Below are 8,737 nucleotides of genomic sequence, written 5' to 3' on the forward strand. Positions count from 1 at the left end.
AAAAGCGTCCACTTCAGTTGATCATTATTATACATAAAAATAAGAAATAATAAATGCATTATGATATTTTATGTGTTCTCTTTTAGCTTTTAGAACCTGCTGAAGGTGTTTTGGCATACTTTCTACTAGGATTTTTAATTTTTGGGGATTTTATTCTTCTCAAGCGCGCATTAGAGCTTCAAAATTGTCGTTTTTATTCGATACATCAGTTTTGTCCACCCTGGCATCGAGAATTGCCCACAAATTATTAATCTCCAGGCTCTGAGGCGGCCATTTCAAGTGCGAAACTAAAGTATTCTCAAAATTGTATTTCCACAGAACATCGCTTGAATTTTACGCTAGATTTATATACACTGGAAAAGCTATCAGTCTGCACGAGTCATATAACAAGCTATCCGATGCCTCAAAGCATATCATAACAAAGAACAAGAAAGACATGCAGCAACTTTATTTCGCAGAACTTCAACAATTTTTGGATATGCTTCCAAGGCAGAAGGCGAAGGTGTACCTACGGTACTTGGAGCTGCAGGCCAAGGAGAAAATCGAGTTTCCGACTTTGTTGCTCAAAAGGTTTGTAAATAGGTCTTTGAACAGAACATCGCTTGAATTTTACGCCAGATTTATATACACTGGAAAAGCTATCAGTCTGCACGAGTCATATAACAAGCTATCCGATGCCTCAAAGCATATCATAACAAAGAACAAGAAAGACATGCAGCAACTTTATTTCGCAGAACTTCAACAATTTTTGGATATGCTTCCAAGGCAGAAGGCGAAGGTGTACCTACGGTACTTGGAGCTGCAGGCCAAGGAGAAAATCGAGTTTCCGACTTTGTTGCTCAAAAGGTTTGTAAATAGGTCTTTGAACAGAACATCGCTTGAATTTTACGCCAGATTTATATACACTGGAAAAGCTATCAGTCTGCACGAGTTATATAACAAGCTATCCGATGCCTCAAAGCATATCATAACAAAGAACAAGAAAGACATGCAGCAACTTTATTTCGCAGAACTTCAACAGTTTTTGGATATGCTTCCAAGGCAGAAGGCGAAGGTGTACCTACGGTACTTGGAGCTGCAGGCCAAGGAGAAAATCGAGTTTCAGACTTTGTTGCTCAAAAGGTTTGTAAATAGGTCTTTGCTATTTTCTATTTTCATAATCAATTTCGATTGAAATACGATATGAAATTCTCATAATCCTTTTTGTTTCAAATGATTTTAGAAATGATGGAGTCAAACTGATACAAGAAGATCCGTCCGCAACACCTAAAATAGATCTTGAATTCAACTTAAAGGAAGTTGCCGCCACAGAAAACCTCCCCTTCTCGGACTCAATAAATCCAGTTGCGCCAGAGGGAGAAACTCCGCCACCGCATACGACTGAAGGAAAGCAGTTGAAATCAATCCTCAAGCGAAAGCTTGATATTGCTGCTTCGGGTATGGCGGATTTACCTAAGAAAAAGGTAACATTTGAGTTGGCGGAAAGGTAAATAACTCTTCGGCGGAAAGGATAATAACCATCATGCATGTTTTTATGAAAAGCAAATTTTGGTTTTAAAAGGGTATTTTACTCTCTAGTCTCGTTTGAGAAATTTTAAAGTTTTGGAGTTTAATTAGAAGGTTTCAGCTATATCAACAATTTTTTAAATGACAATAACATTCAATTTTCTTTCTATTTTTCTTCGTAGGGAGAGCGAACAATCAACGTCTCGTGTTAATCGACATTCCAAAGTTTTGCCAAAGCGATAAGTTACACCAACGTAGGTTTTATTGCTACAAAGGTTTTAAAAAATAACGTGATTTTAACTATTAACTATGCTTTTTTCAACTTTTTCTAGCGAAATTGCTGAATTCCACAAAAAATACTTATTTTTTGGGAAACCTGCAGAACACGAAGCCGAGTACGTAAACTATTCCAGCGAGTGCAAAGCGGCGATCGAGAAATTCCGTAAAAGTTAGAAAACGCTGAATGCCGCACTTTGTGTTTTTAACATCATTTCTCAAAGACCATTTCTTACCATTTTTTTTATATTCAATTGTTTTAAATCAAAATTCTTTATTATCTTCGACTAGGATTTTTAGGCCAGGTACCTGGCCCGTCAGCAGTCCCTGGCTCCCCTACCGCCCCATTGTTGGTTACATGCCGTCCCCGTTACAGTTTCTAGGTCTTTCCGCAGAAGGTATATTGTGTTGACAATTGCCGAGCGATAAGTGGGTTCAAATACAAATACGAATTGCGGGATAAAAAATTACGAAATAATCTGACCCTCTCTCTGTTCGACCAGCGCCCGATCTTCACGCGCAAGATGTGTCCCTTTAATTGAAGCCCCCATCGATATGTATGCAAAAGCACTGTTATATCGCAAAATGTAACCAAAAAACCAAACGCGTCTATCGAACAGCTCGGTTAGTAGAAGGTTTTTCGAAGACAGGGACTTGAACCGAATTACCCACACAACACATATGCATGTAAATCGAATATCAACTTGAAATAATCGTACTTCTGTGCAATATGATTGAATCGTAAATGATGCTAAAATAATGCCTAAACGTACAAAAGTGGAGGCGCTAACCGTACATTGTTCAAAATGTATATGTTTAGTCGTATATTTTCTAAGTCGGCATCATATACGACTTACGATATACATCAGCCGTACATTGTTCGTATATACGTATGCATAAAGAAAATCGTATTACATTCTTAATCGGCATCATATGCAACAAAGAATATACATTGCTCGTACATTGTCTATGCATAATGCGATTCCGATTCGAAATATACTAATATGAGATTCAATTTATTCAACTTTATACGACTTCGTGTTGTGAGGGTACAGCATATTGTACCAGTTTCTGTGCCACACAGCACATGCAACCGGGTACTGCAACCTTTGCAAACGGTAAAATGTCAGATAGTCAATAAACTGTCAAAATCTGCGCAAATGTGTTTTCGGTCGTCGAGTGACAAATAGATTTGCAAAAATTTGCGCAACTGGTATTGCTTGCAAGCCGATGGAAAATAGTTGTTTGTGATGATATTTAATGTTTGTTCAAAAGATTTCGGTGAACACATTACCTCTCTGTAATTTGTTACAGTTAAACATTCAAATCAACACTGAATGCGCTTTCATTTGGATCGGCTCACGAATAGGAGCGTCGATACGAAACAAAACAAAAACAATGACAGCAAAACTGACATTCGCGCGAGTATTATACACCCGTTTCCACTTAGGGTGGAAGCGCGCCCGCCTTCTGTGCAATGGCGCGCTATAACGATGGAAACGCGAGTATCAACGGTGGTACGCGGCGCATGATGACTGAATCTCGCTTGCCTACTGTTGAAATGCGGACGCGGTCTGTTGGAGGGACGCAAATTTTGACGGCCGCACAAGGTCTGTGAAGTGAGAGGTCTGCTCATTCCATGGTATAGCAAAACCTGTCAAACTACCGCACAATGAATAAACTGACCTTCTTTAAATGGTGATACTGTACGGATGCAAAACAGTATTTGTGACACTATTCAAAAACATCTAATTTTCCACCCGCTAGCTTTTTTGAGAGCAATTCCTGACGCAGTATTCAAAACATACGCGACCTCTCACTTTTATAGACCTTGTACAATTCTGACGGCCGGTATATTTCTGCACAAGATCTGTAAAAGAGAGTGGTCGCGCAGCGGACCGCCCACCAACCACCAACAACTGCCCACCAACGACGACCAACCTTTCACCAACCACCATGAACCGCCCATCTTCCATCTCCCATCTCCCATTTTCCATCTCCCATCTCCCATCTCCCATGTACTCTTTCTCACTTTGCCAACCACATCTACCATCGCATTCACACTGTCTCGCTCTCTCTCATTATCTCTCTCTCTGTCTATTTCTCTCTCTCTCTCTCTCTCTCTCTCTCTCTCTCTCTCTCTCTATCTCTATCTCTCTCGCTCTCTCTCTCTCGCTCTCTCTCGCTCTCTCTCTCTCTCGCTCTCTCTCTCTCGCTCTCTCTCGCTCTCTCTCTCTCTCTCTCTCTCTCTCTCTCTCTCTCTCTCTCTCTCTCTCTCTCTCTCTCTCTCTCTCTCTCTCTCTTTCGCTCTCTCTCTCTCTGGCTCTCTGGCTCTCTGGCTATATCTATCCCTATCCCTATGCCTCGCCTTGTCATAGATTCCATTTTTATCTCTCTTTTTCCCCCCCCTATGTCAGCTTCTATCTTTACTGTATGTCTCTCTCTTTCTCTCTCATTTTATCGTTCTACCTCTCCCTATTTCTTTATCTCACTCTTACAGACACTAACAGCACAAAATTCCAACAACAACGCACAGAAGGGTCGGTTTTGCTTAACAGGCCCATACTTCTGATTTTGAATTAGTAGCGACATTGAATCAGGCATCATTCGAATAAGGGTTACTTTTCGCGCGCGTGTTTGTTGGGCCATGGTCGACCCTCGGAAGGAAAATTATTATATAGGATGCGATTTCAACTAATTTGAATTAGCAGGCACTTTTTCTTGTCACTGTTTTTTTATATACTTTTTTTTTATAAGTTTTTTCTACAAATCAAAATATGTTTGTTTTCGCTTACTCATTAGTGGATCTTATATGAAATATGTAAATCAATATACGAAAAATGCTTGCAGAATATTTAGTTGGATTGAGAAAAAATATTGAGCGAAAATCAACAAAATTCGAAGTGGGCACTTTTTCCTGCCGGTCACTGTAAATGCAGTGTCTTCGAATTCATACTTTATGAATTTAAATGAGAATTGAAGATTACCGGCAGTGATCAGGTAAAATATGATGCTAAACTTGACGATATGGCAGAGTTTGTTCATATCTACGTTTAAATAATGTTCTCGTTTTTTGTAGCACACAGGTTAAACACGCTGTATGTGAGGATTTGTACTCTTCAATGCATTCAATTGCATGCAATGCATTCAAGCTTAACGAACATACTTCACGATAGGTCAAAGCCACCAGGTGTTTTATCCTTTTTATTTTACTCCCTTCGTAGGCTTCAGCTTCATGAAGAGCATGCTCGGCGATATTGCAGTACATCGGAATATTTCCGGGAACTAATTAAGTAAGTTACCTGCTAAAAGACGTATTGAAATAATACCATGTAGATGCTGTATGATACAGGAAAGTGTATTTCAGGTCTTATTTATTTTCTAAAATCATCGAAACATTTGAGATTACCCGCCATACATCAATCGTCGTCCGCATGAATGCAATGCACTATCTGATGTTTGCTGCCTTCAAGAACATCGCCATTATCATGAGTGATAGCAGAAAGATCAACTGGTAAGCTAATATTCTATTATTTAAAATATTTCGTTCCTCATTATACGAAACATGATCTAAAGGGTTTGCTTCCTTTTAATGCAACAGTTTTTATTACAAACAATCGAGTCCACGTAATAAGTAAATATAAGATAGGAAAAGTCGACATAAAGTTATTATACCAAGAAGGTGGACTAACACATCGTAAACGGTAGATATCGACGATACCGAGTTTATATAGGAAATTTTGTATAACCACTGTTATCAATCAATATTGTAAATATTCAATAACAACAATGCCTTGTTCATGTCGTCCAGCAAAATATCAACTCGATTTCGATTTTTTAAGGAAAATAATTATTTATTCTACTTTTTTTATTTTTTCATTCCAGACTGTGATAAAAAGCATAGAATGGGCAAATCGTGTGTAATCAGCAGAGAAAATGGTAAATAAAAAGAAAAACAAACTAAAATAATTTTCGTTCAGCTTTTTTATTCGGCGCACGGGCTGTGACGTCACAGCCAAGCGTCGGCGTGAAAGAAACAAATACACCGAGGAGAAAAGTAACTCAAGGCCCTGGAGTTCTCGCGCGCTCACCACTGAAATATCCCGCGAAGACGCTGCTATCGCGGGGAGTTGTAGCTGCCGGCTATTATTTGCCGATAGCCGGCTAGATCCCGCTCAACTCGAGCTTACCCCGCGGTACAAAATGAGTGCTTGCACACAATTTCCACCCGTTTCACTGACTGTTTTACCCACCCTACCCAACAAACTGCTGCTTGCACACAACCGCTAGCTACTCTTCACCCACCGTCTTCCTGCTTCACCCCCTATGGCATCCATGGTTCAAATATCTCTCACTCCCCTCGAATCCTAACTACATTTAGTACACAGAACTACTTCCACAGTAGGAAGGTTTGATTAACATCTGGTCAAATTTTTATTCCGGAAATTTTTTGACAATGTTCTTGCCGATTTTTAGTGCGATTGATTAATATTTACAACCGGACGCACTTACAAATAAATAGTATCCAATCAAAAATATTTTTTTATGGTTTATTTCTTCGCAAACACGTTTTTTGCTCACCAATAGTAGCCGTCAGCATTCCTGCTGTCTAACGACAAATCAGTGTAGTGATGGGATAGCTCCAGAAGAGAATGACATCTTCGCATCCGATCCAGCACAGGAGCGAGTCCTTTCGTAGATAAAAAAATATGGTATAATAGCACCATAATCTTTATTCATTTATTCATTATTTTATGTTGCTGATTAAATGACGGACAAAACGAACATTACCGGCCTGCTACACGAGCCGCGAACTCAAAAACCGTATAAGTTTACGTCGAAATCTTTGCGGTTCGTGTAGCCGCGTTTTGCGGTACCAATTCTGTGAGCCACGCTACACGAGCCGCAAACTCAAAAACTTTGCGGCGCAAAGAGGTTTTTGTTTTTGATTTTTCAGTTAACTCAAAAATCTTCCTTCAAAGCAAACAAGATCTTGTTTCAATTCACACAAAAAGTAAAAGATGGATAATCTGTTGATGAGTGAAGTGTGGCTAACTACCCTATCGCGGGTCATCGAGTTGAGTACCCAAAACTTGCAACAACGCAACAGGCAACGCAACAGGCGTATTGTTCGTAGGCAAGAAGATGGCAACCGTTTGCTGGACAATACTGTAGCAGAGCAAGCAAATGAAACTATAATTAACATTCTTCGCATGAAGAAGGAAGATGTTGATGTTCTCAAGTTACATAAAAAGTGGTAGAATAAAATCAGTTGGTGGGCCGGACTTTGCCGACCCCTGATCTATGGTGAATTTATAATTGACTAGCTCGAAGCCCCGGCGAAGCTCGGGGAGGAAAATTGTGACTAAAGTGTTTATTCTTGGTTCATTTTCTATGCTATATTCAGTTTGCCTACATACGTATTAGTAGCAGTGATATCACGCGGAAATTTTCTTTCATCAACAGTCTAGGGGGCTAAGTTCATGGGTGTTGTTCCGGAGGGTCGGAGTTCGAATCTAGGCTGAGAAACACTTTTTTGTTGACGGTTGTGAAATATTTTTTCATGATTTTTTTTAGATATTTAATGTAATTTTTCAAATCCGATAATAGTGCATGGGTGTTGTTCCGGAGGATCGGAGTTCAAATCTAGGCTAGGGAAAACTTTTTTGTTGACGGTTGTAAAATTTTTTTTTTCAGGATTTTTTTTAGATATTTAATGTACTTTTTCAAATCCGATCATATTTGATACATATTTTTCAAATTATCATAACCATTATTAAATTAATAGCTTGGTGGTTCAATTTAATCACATAGCCATATATACCTGTATTTTCCCTATGCAATCCATTCGTACAACTGGTGTATTGGTAGTGGTGCTCGAGCTTTGTATCAGAGATTTGGTGTTCGAATCCCGATTGGGAAAATCTTTTATAGTACGAAATAAAATTTTTCTTCAAAATCTACGTTTGCCATTCAAGTAGCGATATTTCCTCACTACTTCTAACTTGTGCTATGGTTCCTCGGCAAGACTACGGCTTCGCTCTTGGTAAACCCGTGTTCGAGTCCCGTTTCCACTTAGAGTCAGATTGTAAAAAGCATGCTTCACGTGCACTGTAAAAATGTAGGGTTTATTGCCACATCTCATCACGGGACTTTGAAACTGAGGTTTATAAAAATAAAGATATTCTAGCAATAAAATGACGAAATAGTACTGTAACTGCAAAATAAACACGTAAATTTATCACCATCTTCTTCTTCTTCTTGGCGTAACGACCTCTTGGTCATGCCTGCCCGTTACGGGCTTACGAGACTTGTTTCCCTGTTGTACGTGGATAGTCAGTCCTCTCGTACAGGGGAGGGTGCGGTCTCGGTTGGGATTCGAACCCACGCCGTCGAGGTGGTGAGCCCTGGCGCTCATGGGCCGATTTTCTAACCGGCGCTACCGCTCGGCTGTCGCGGACCCCCTAGCTAGCTTCTGCTACACTGGGACCGCCTATGTAATCCGTGTAATCCCTTCCTTAATCGGCCCCGTTTTTTGCCTCCTCTATGTGATATTGTCTCACGTCGCGAATGATGATGATGATGGTGTACCTATTTTTGCAAACCTCGCACACTTGCTACGCACCTCGGCCACACGAGTGCGTCGCTGAAGTAAACTCAACCGATTAGTCATCCACGCACCTTCGATCCTGCACAAACACACGAACGAACAAACAACCGAGCGTTCTAGTTCATTTTTTCGGGGACGAACAAAACATTAGGCGAAAACCGGAAGACAGATATCCTCACTAAGACACACCGGTTGAGTGGAGGCGATTGCAGGTGCCCGAACTGAAAGGCCCACATTACGTTGGGTGAAATTTTTTAAATTAAAATTTAAATGTTTAGCCCAAACGAAGAGCATCACACGAGTACGCATCATCGAAAGCCACAAAAGCAGTAAAAAGAAGGTCTG

This window comes from Anopheles ziemanni (genome assembly GCF_943734765.1).
Source record: "Anopheles ziemanni chromosome X unlocalized genomic scaffold, idAnoZiCoDA_A2_x.2 X_unloc_5, whole genome shotgun sequence".
NCBI lineage: Eukaryota > Metazoa > Arthropoda > Insecta > Diptera > Culicidae > Anopheles > Anopheles ziemanni.